Raw genomic sequence first — 11,054 nt, 5'->3', positions numbered from 1 at the left:
GGGGTGTAAGCTCCATCACATTTACAAGAAATTATTTGCATTTCTTCATTCTTTCCAAGGGCAGCATCACTTTGGGGGGGGGGGGATGATTCACAAAAACAATATCAAAGTCCCTTATTGTATCCTCTGCCTCTCAAGACATGCCCTCTCACTCACGGCGGTTTGTGCCGGAATACATGTTGTTCAGCTGTGCCCTGACTCGCTCCCCCCACCCATCCCAATTACCAGCTGCCTGAGACCAGCAGCCCCATTGGTACAACGCTGAAGCTGGTTCCTTCTTTGAAGTTCCCAGGCAAGCTGGTTAGGAAGCTCTATGCTACAAATTAAGATTCAAACAACTACACAGTGTTCATCCGCAGTTCAAGGTCTTCTGCCCTGCAAAGGGACCATAGCTGCTCCAGAGCAGGATAACACATACATACACACCTAGAAACGAAGCTTAAGAATCAGGGGCAGCTGCACTCTAATATAAGGTTTGGACGACACCCTCACCCCCACCACGACCAGAGACTCCCAGATTCTGGGGACCATGCCCTGGCAGACTGAGACTGACCCACATAAGCGAGTGCCAGGTGCACTTCCTGGTATTGGCACCATGAGCTTCGCAGACAGGTGCCCTCTGGAATCCCAAGGTATTCTCCTGCTGAATTCAGTAGAATCAGCAACTGGGCAAGGCTCTGCAAAAGAAGCTTTCGACCACTCCTCTTCTTGTAATGTACAGGGTTCGAATTCTGGTGCAGCAAAGCGGCAGCCTCCAGGTCTTGCTGTAATGGAGGCGATTGTCGGGAGTTGCTTCAGGGAGAGGAGTCTGGGCCGAGAGCAGCGGAAGAAGTACAGGGTGGGAGTCGGAATTGTTGCAGCAGAGATCCAACAAAAAGAAATGTTTTTGTTGCAAAATGAAAACACTTAAAGAAACGAGAACCCTGAGATCTATTTTTGAACAGCAATAGCTCAGCTCTACCAAGGTAGAGCTTTAAAAAATTTACAAAACACTCATAAATGTTTCTCTCCACGGAAATCTTTAGTAAAAGGCGAAAGATTTATGCGATCTGAAGAGAAACCAGAGTATGCTGTTGCTCACCTAACCAGGCAAGTCACAGCCTCCACGGCAGACTTACAAGACACGGCGGCCCTTCACTTGTGCATGAACACTTGGTATCGGATGCATAAGACTGTGTCTCTAAAAGCCCGCTCCTCTTGTAAGCTACACGCATAACTGTACCGAGTGAACCCACGGCAGCAGACGCGGAGAAATCCGGTCGCTTGCGCAATGCATCACGGTTACCTCGAAATGCAAATGAGCTCTTTCGGACTGGGCGGCATCACAGCCTTATCTTAACAGGACCCAGGGCGGCTGGGGAGAGAAAGGGGCAGGACTGTGGGGAGCCTCTTCGCCCTCTACAGGCCACATCGTGAACCGCAGCCAACCTGATGTTAAATTATAAATCAAGAAGGGCGAGCAGGGTTTGCAGAATTCCTGGGGTCAAAATCTTGCCTTTATGTCCTGCGAACTCCTCCAAACCCTTTCGTGCAATTCCAATCTAGGTCCCCTTGACTGGCGCGGGAGAAATACACTCTGCCCTGTAGAGGGGACTGTCCCCCCAAAGCATTGCGGGAACTGTAGTTTTAAAATAGAAAATGGCAAAACTCCTGGTGAAAGGATCTTCAGAGCGAATTTCGAGTCTTCTGGAGCCCATCAATTGTTTTTAGGAAGTGGGTGAGGCCTGGGAGGGCTTTAGCTCAACACTGCTTCTGAGTAACTATGGGAGATTTAGTTGACTGATCAGATTTTTTAAAAAAATGTTGCTTTGGCAGCCTCTGCCACTACAAACTTGCACTACGCTGCTTACTGAAGTCAGGTTGTGGTAATCATTTTGTGACAGGCTCTGCCTCCTTCAGCAGCCCTATCTTGTTGCTATGCCTGCCACCATACTGTGTCAAAATCCCAAATATGCCTGCAGGTTCGAAAAGGTTGGGGACCACACCTATAGATCATATGTAGGCAGCACTACAAAAATTATGCATGGTTTTCACACTATTGCAGAACTATGAAACGCTTGATCAGTTGTTTGTATGGGCCACCACCCCAAGGACATTTGTAAGGTATGTGTTTTTACAATGTATCTTGTATATTAATCTTGACTGATCTCTAATCACAGCAATTTTGATGCAGTAAATTTAACAATCATAAGGACCATGAGGATCCAAATGTTTGATACTGTGTTTGCAGCATGGCTTGGGTTGCCAACTCTGGGTTAGGAAATACCTAGGGATTTTAGACATGTAAAATTAGGCCACAGACGTATGGACTCAGTGAGAAAACGTATAAAAGACAGTGATTTAAAACTAATTGAATGCAACAATTTCACAGCGTTCAGTTGAAATATGCATTAAGGCCAGATGCACTGCTCCTCATTATTCAGGGCAACAAGGAGCAGGAGAAAGGAAGTGCTCACAAAAGTACGCTCAGACCTAACTGGACATCTAGCACCTTCTGTTGGTGGAAACAAATACATGTTAACTTTTATTGATGGAGCTAGCAGATTTGCCCATGTGTTTTTTTCTCAGATCAAAAGATCAAGTATTGAATAAGTTCAAAGCTTATGCAACAGCTGGTAAAAACAAGCATGGAAGAGCATTGGAAATTTTATTCTCATATAATGGAACTGAATTCAGTGTAGTGAATTCCAAAATTACCTAGAACAAGAAAGTATGCAACATGCAAAATCAGTGATATACTCATCTCCTCAAAATAGTCTAGCACAGGAGTCGGCAACCTTTACCACCCAAAGAGCCATTTGGACCCGTTTTCCACTGCCCCGAAGACCTATGGAGCTGCCTCCGGTTTGGCCCCTCCACTCACCTTTCCTTCTAGCAATGCTCTGGAGGGCTGGAGGGACACGCCCACGCTACCCTCCGACCTCCAGGCCACACGGAGATGCAGCATAAAGCTGAAAGAGCCGCATGCGGCTCTGGAGCCGCGGGTTGCTGACCCCTGGCCTAGCAGAATGCTTTAATTGTACAATATTTGAAACTGCACATTGTTTATTCATACAGGCTGGACTGCCTGACACCTGTTGGGCAGAAGCTGTCAATACATCTCTACACCAGGCAAACTTATTTGAATGTCTCCTTTTTCAGTATGGAATAAGAAGAAACCTGATTTAAAATACTTGAAGCCATTTGGAGCAAAAACTTGCATACAAATTCCCAAAGAGAGAAGAAGAAAGCTAAATCCAAAAGCTGAAGTTTTATATTAGTTGGCTTCAATCCAAATTCAAGAGGCTACAGAGTCATGGATCCTAAGATTTCCAGATATGCAACAATGCCTGCCTAGACGAAAGACACATTCTGTGTGCATCAAAACAAGATGACTCCACAAAAGAAAGCAGACATGATACTGAAAAAGTCACATTTAACAATAGTGTTGCCTGCCTATACTGCATCCCAACAAAAGACTTCCTTTACCACCCAAAGCTTTACCACCTAACCAGAAGGAAAAGAAGATAGAGCCAAACCAACAGAAAGAGAGACTAATTAATGGAAGGTTGTCAGAAAGAAGCACAGAGGGGTGGCACCAAACAAATACACTTACCACATAAATGTGCAAAGCCATAACGAACCCAAAAGCTGGGATGAAATGCCTCCAAATGAAAAATAAAAATGGATGATGGCAGTAAAAGATGAATTAGACTGTATTGTCGAAGGCTTTCACAGCGAGATTCAACTGGTTGTTGTGGGTTTTCCGGGCTGTGTGGCCATGGTCTGGTAGATCTTGTTCCTAACGTTTCACCTGCATCTGTGGCTGGCATCTTCAGAGGTGTATCACAGAGGGGAGTCATATAATGGAATTGAATACAGTGCTAGTGAATCCCAAAATTACCTAGAACAAGAAAGTATGCAACAGACTTCCCTCTGTGATACACCTCTGAAGATGCCAGCCACAGATGCAGGCAAAACGTTAGGAACAAGATCTACCAGACTACAGCCACACAGTCCAGAAAACCCACCACAACCAGAAGAATTAGACTCTTTACACAACAAAAAGTTAGTGGACATACTGACAAAACCATTTACCAAGATGAAATTTGAGAATCTCTTTCAGAAATTATGCCTGGTTGACTTCTGAAGCTGACACTTGAGAAGGGGTTTGTAGATTTTACAAGTGCCTGCTTCATTCAGTCAAGCAAGAGTTAACTGCTGAAGTATCATGCCTAGAATCACAAGAGCTTCTTGAAAGATCTCTCCTTTCTTATTCCAGCAAAAGGGGAGAGGCAGACACACAGGGACATATAGACTGCACAGATATCCAGACTTGTCACTTGCATAGATCCTCTGAAGATGCCAACCACAGATGCAGGCAAAACGTCAGGAGAAAATGCTACTGGAACACAGCCATACAGCCCGGAAACCCCACAACACTTGCATAGTTTGCTGTTCCTATATTTTGTGTAAATTAATTTATCTAGTAAAGTTCTACAAAACAACTCACTCGTATCCCTGCCCTATTATTAGATCTGCTAATTCATTGCAATACAACAACAAACCTGTGCTTTAAACTAAAAACTGAATATCTGAGCCAAAGCTCTTGTGTATATATTTCTCCTACCTTCTTTTACTTCCATCCAAGTTTTTCTTCCAATTTCCTTTGTTAATAAACTTTACTTTTATTTGTTTGAACCTGCCTCAGTTTTTGTGTGTGTGTTGATAGGGGTTTTTCCAAAAAAATAAAATAATGGGCTTCTTTAACCTTCTAGGAGAGTGATAGAGCTGAGCAAAAGTGCTTTATATCAGCTTATGCTGCCAAATTAAGCAGTTCAGTCAATGGAAAAGGCAGGAAATCTGACGGTCCTGATGAGAAAGTGGTTATCTTGCCTCAGGGAGTTGAGAAGGTGAGGGGGTCCATCACAGATGGGCATAAAGCAGATTTGGTGACTATCAAGCCAGCTGGCATTATAAAATACTAATGTCATGGTCCAACCCAGTGACAGCGAGAACTCCTTGGAGGAGGAAAGCAGCTAGCCCACAGCTGGCAGCAGACAACCAGGAGGGAGACCATGCACACCCAGAGGTGCAGGCAACTGTAAGCTCAGAGATACCTACAAACCCTGACTGAGGAAGTCAAGCCAGACCAGTCACAGCTCTCCAGGATCACCAGCCCCATTGGAATCCCATAGAAAGATGCTGAGTTCAACACTACAGGTACAAAGATGCAGTGCATGCTTAACTGCTCAGCACAAGCTACTGTTGACAGCAGAGATGAGTCTTTACAGGATGGCTTCTAAGAGGCAGGGTGTATGTATGTGTGTCCAGGGGGTGGCTATAAAGCCTCCTGGAAGGAAATGCTGGGTGTGAACTCAATTAGTTATTATTATTTTATTATTATTATTTATTACATTTAATAGACCGCCCTACCCCCGAAGGGCTCAGGGCGGTTTACAAAACAATCAACATTCGAGTACAACAAATAGTTTCAATTAAAACAATAAATAAATTAAACTTTAAAACACTAGCAGCAGTGATCTTCCACAGTTAAAATAAATAGATGTTGTCCGGCATTAACCTCCCGGGAGGGGACAGGCCGATATTCAATCAGCAGATGACAGAGCTGTAAGGAGCAACAAAGAAGGAGCAACAAAGAAGGGCGGACTCAGCGGCCAGCCTCACCAAAGGCCCGGTGTAACAGCTCGGTTTTACAGGCCCTGCGGAACTCCCCGAGGTCCCGCAGGGCCCTAACAGATGGAGGAAGAGCGTTCCACCAGGCAGGGGCCAGGGCCGTAAAAGCCCTGGCCTGGGTAGAGGCCAGCCACATCATGGAGGGACAAGGGACCACCAGTAAATTCGCCTCTGCCGAACGGAGAGGTCGACTCGGGACATATGGGGTAAGGCAGTCCCGCAGGTATGAGGGCCCCAGGCCGTAAAGGGCCTTAAAGGTCAATACCAACACCTTGAAGACAATCCAGAACTCCACTGGGAGCCAGTGCAAGCAGCACAGCATGGGGGTAATATGGTCTCTAACTGAACCACCCGTGAGAAGACGGGCCGCAGCATTCTGGACCAGCTTCAATTTCCGGATCAGCCGCAAGGGAAGGCCCGCGTAGAGCGAGTTACAATAGTCCAACCTGGAGGTGACCGTTGCATGGATCACAGTGGCCAGGTCAGCCTGGGAAAGATAGGGGGCCAGCCGCCGGGCCTGGCGAAGATGGAAGAAGGCAACCCGAGTGACATGGGCCACCTGGGTCTCCATTGAGAGAGATGAATCCAGGTGGACACCCAGGTTGCGAGCCGAAGGGGTCAATGCTGTTCAACTAATGCTGAACCTGCTGACACCCTCCTGATTGATTCCTGGAACTTTGACCCTTGGACTGTATCACCAGCTCCTGTAAATTCTCTGGCTTCCCCGACCTGACTGTTTAGCCCCCCTAGTGGAATTCCCTCCAGACTATTGTGTCTTTGGGGGGGGGGGGGGAAATGAATGAATGAATGAATGAATGAATGAATGAATGAATGAATGAATGAATGAATGATATTGGCAGTTGGCAGACAGCCAAGACAACTAAACTATGTGAGGACTATACTTACACTACAATAATTACTAACTTTAAGAATCATTAAGATAAAATTATAAGGGACTATTATTGAAATGTATCCTTAGAATGGGTGTAAGCATTTATTTATTATTTATTTTCTTTATTGGATTTTTTTCACCACCCTTCCATAGCAGGCTCAGGGAAGTTTCCAGTGTCTGATAATACAAATACAAAACATTATAAATACATTAAAACTTACACTATACAGTAACACATACAATTAAAATAAAACAGCAAAAACTGCTGCAGGCCATCAGACAATTTATACATGGTCCCAACCTCTGTTGTAATTTTACTATTTACTTTAATGGAACCAAAAGGAAGAGCTGGGAAAAGAGAAGGAAAGGGAAACAAGAAAAATATGGAAAGGTGGTAGGGAAGAAAAAAGGAAGGAAGACTGGAGTTCAGATTTTTAAATGAACTTCTCTGGTCTTACAGGCTGTAAGGGATGTTAGACTGCCTCAAAGGGAGAGGCTGATGTGGCCATTCCTGAACACCCCAAAAAGGGGGAAAGAATCTCTCCCTGGAAAGAGGCATCTGAGAAGTCATCTCTGTCACCATCAAAAAACTTCCCTTGCCCTCAGGATAGTTCAGACACACTCGAATCCTCTTGAGCTCCCACTGCAGGGACAAAGGAGGGCAAGAAGAGCTGGTGAGACCACAGTATTTATCTTCATACCTCCTATAGCCCATTCAGGACTAAAGCTGAGCAGGTCCTTCTCCTCACAGACATTTTGGTGATTCCCACAGTCCATCCATCCTCACTTCTCACACTGAATTCTCAGAAATGGCAGCTTCCCATGAATCCCTCATATCCCAGCACAACAGGACATTTGTCAAATCTCTCAGGATTCTTGGGTAGCTCTTAAGTTTTGCTTCCTTGTCTCACACTTTTCTGATCTTCAGAAAGGATGAGGTAGGGATTAGCCGTGTTTGAATCCAGAATCACATCAGCTGCCTGCTTCTCTTTGAGGTGAGGCAGCCATGACTACAGGAGATCTCATCCAAGGGCTCTCTGAGGAATTCACTTGTCCCATCTGCCTGGAGTACTTCAAGGATCTGGCAACAATTGCAGAATGTAGGCACATTTTCTACCCGCCTGCCTGACCCAGGTCCACTCCACAGGGGCCAAGAAACACAGATTCAGAACGGTTAAAAAACCTGTTGGGGGGGGGGCAGCTCACACAGATCCTGCCCCTAAAGCAAGCAAGCCCCATGTTATTTCCCCAAAACTGTTTTTTTTTTGGGGGGGGGGTTGCTATTGTCTTTTGACAAATCCCAGGTTGCAGTCACTTGCCAGCAAACAGCCAGGCAGGAGGATGACACAGTGTGTAACAGACTTCTCTCTGTGATACACCTCTGAAGATGCCAACCACAAATGCAGGTGAAATGTTAGGAACAAGACCGACCAGACCACAGCCACACAGCCTGGAAAACCCACAACAACCAGGAGGTGCTTTATTTGCCTCTGTTTTCCTTTTTAATAATTTTTTTGCCGCTTACATCTGCATAGCCACGCAGGTGCAGGTGGTTGTATTGTGGTATCGTGAGACATCAGCATGGCTGTGGCAGTTCATTTGTGTATGCCTGCGTAGCTACACATCGGTGGGAGGTAAATTTTAAAAAATAGATGCGACTCGGTGCAAAGGTGCAACATCAACCAGCATTGTTTCCATGGGCTCCAATCATTGCCTGCATGGATGGATGAGAATGCAATAATAGGAAAACAGGTTACTTTATCCCAACTGCAATCCGCTACACATTTGCCATGCAGAATGGGTCCCAGGGCTGTGGGGAGGCAGTGGCAGCAGTTTCTTATCCTGTGTATAAACAAACCACCCAGCTGAGGAACTTCCAGCATAATTGGCAGCTGGTAAATATTGTCAAAATACCTAAGAAATGCAGTGGTCTGTGATAGATCCACGGAGCACAAAAATCACAAAGAGATTCCTGCTGAGGAAGCTTTCCAGGAACATAAGAAGGAAATCTATGTGAATCCTGATGTTGATGGGGAAGAGCTCTGGGTTGTTCCTGAAAGTGACTCTGTAGAATTACTCCTATAAATCATGTGCTTGCTTCAGCTAAGATGACCACTCATGTACTGGAGCAACTAGCTCTTGTGAAATGTTCTCTCAGCAGAATAACAGGAGGTGGGGGGGGGGCACAAGTGGTCAGTTTCAGGATAATCAAAAAGCACATGTCCAGAGATTTCAGCCAGAGTTAGAGCAACTGCCACAAAGTCAGCAGCAATTTGACACACTGCTTCCATTTAAGGATGTGGTACTGGATTCAGATTAGTGTCCAGGTTCTTTGATTAGATCATTATGACTAATAACAACCAGTTGAATGATGTTGGTGATTCATTTTTTCACATTCTGAAGATGTAGTCATTTAAAAAAATCATCACCACATTTGTTCTGTTGGAACAAATGGAGATATTTACTTGTCATCTTCATGAGTAATCTGACCACATGATTGTCCGTAATTGCCTCGCATTCCCTCTGATTATTGCCACTTTGGTCACTAGATTCTGGAATATCCAAAATGCGAACATTTTTCTCAATAAGAAAGCATATGTGTAGATTTGGTGAACATTTCAATGCAATATGTGACTATCCACGGTTGCTGGTGCTCATCAGAAGTTAACCTCTTTAACAGGAATGGAGCCAAAGAAAACATATTTTTTCCTTAAATACTGAAATTAGTATTACAAGATTGACTGAGCTAGCTAGAGAGTCAGATAGAGGAATTATTTGAATGAGCAATATTAGTGCTGGAACTCAATCATTATGGCAGTTAAAACACAGTTGATGGCACATTTCCATTCTTTTCCTTCATGTTTTGATAACAGAGACTGGATTAAATGGACAAGGGATGAAAACTGCTAGCAATGAGAAGAATTAACATATACCAATAAAATATATACTACCATTTCAATTATAACAGTCAGATGGATAGCATAATAGCTTGGAAGAAACATACAAACTCATCATGAGCTATTTATTATGCAAGGTATCACCACAAACTTCTTTTAAACTTCTTTTAAACTATTTATTTTTCAAGGTCTCACTACAAACTGTTTTTAAACTTCTTATCTCTTCCATAGTTCTCCTGCTCCACTCCTCCTTTGTCATGCTCTACCAATCTATTAGCAATACTACCTCATGGGCTTCCATGATTCAGACTACAAACCATCCCTAGAGTGGTTTAAACGGTAAGGCAGCAAACCAGTACACACTTTCTTGAGAATAAGCTCTACTGAATACCTGAATAAGCAGGGATAGGATTGGGGTTCATATCCCACGTGGAGAAATGGCTTCCGTCCTCCCTTTTCTTTTCCCCCTCCCTCTCCAACCAGGCATCCTAGGACTCAGATTGGAGGGCAGAAAATGCAGTGAGCCTGGCAACACCGGTAGAGGGCACCAAAAAGGGGTGGTATACTGGTATTATAAAAAGCAGGCAGAAACCTGGGAGAGGGTTCTTTGGCTCTCTGGCTGTCTGCTGTTCTTGGTTCTTAAGAGAGAAGGGCTCTGGAGGCAGCGGCCATGTTTCCAGGCCGTGTGCTCAACCTAGAGATGTGAGCTCTCCGTGAGTGGTAACTGGTTAAGCTGAGGACCTACCCTGCTTTCAAACATCTAGTAGACAGGGCAGGGGTGTAGCTAGGGTAAATGGAGCCTGGGGCAAAATCTGAGTTTTGCGCCCCCCCCATTTGGGCACCCTCCCTCCCCCACCACGACCAAACAACATTTTTTGCACCAGGTCATCTCAAAGTCACCATTGCATTATAGAACATGGCCCAACACACAAATCTGAACACACCCAGGGCTCCCTAGTTTAAACAACATTGAAAGTGATGCTATTTTTTTAAGGCGGGGAATCCACCCTGAAACAGCATCACTTTTAATGTTGTTTAAACTACAGAGCCCAGATTCTCCTTTTAAATCCACCTTAAGGGGATACTCTGGGCTCCCTAGTTTAAACAACATTGAAAGTGATGCTGTTTCAGGGTAGATTCCCCACCCCAAACAGCATCATTTTCAATGTTGGTTATTGTGGGTTTTCTGGGCTGCGTGGCCGTGGTCTGGTGTATCTTGTTCCTAATGTTTCACCTGCATCTGTGGCTGGTATTTTCAGAGGTGTATCACAGAGAGAAGTCTATTATACACTGTGTCCAGCCTTCTCTTATAACAGACTTCTCTCTGTGATACACTTCTGAAGATGCCAGCCACAGATGCAGGCGAAATGTTAGGAACAAGATCTATCAGACCACGGGCTACACACCCTGTAAAACTCACAACTACCAGTTGAATCTGGTTTTGAAAGCCTTCAACAATACTTTTAATGTTTTTTTTAATCTAGGAGCCCAGATTCTTCCCTTTAAATCCACTCCAAAGGGAGTGGATTTAAAGGGAGAATCTGGGGAAAATGTGAGGGTGCCTGTCAGGGGAGCAATGTTTAAGCTAA

General features: G+C 44.6%; 1 non-coding gene across 1 annotated transcript; it reads right to left on the bottom strand.

The window, feature by feature from the left end:
* Positions 1-953: 953 nt before the first annotated feature.
* LOC125427601 lies at positions 954-1,069 on the bottom strand. Its single transcript, XR_007243719.1, has one exon. It is a non-coding gene; the product is annotated as a U5 spliceosomal RNA (small nuclear RNA).
* Positions 1,070-11,054: the final 9,985 nt, after the last annotated feature.

The sequence above is a fragment of the Sphaerodactylus townsendi genome, linkage group LG02 (genome assembly GCF_021028975.2).
Source record: "Sphaerodactylus townsendi isolate TG3544 linkage group LG02, MPM_Stown_v2.3, whole genome shotgun sequence".
Lineage (NCBI taxonomy): Eukaryota > Metazoa > Chordata > Lepidosauria > Squamata > Sphaerodactylidae > Sphaerodactylus > Sphaerodactylus townsendi.
Note: the sequence above shows the minus strand (reverse complement) of the source record. Positions and strands in the feature narration are given on the sequence as shown.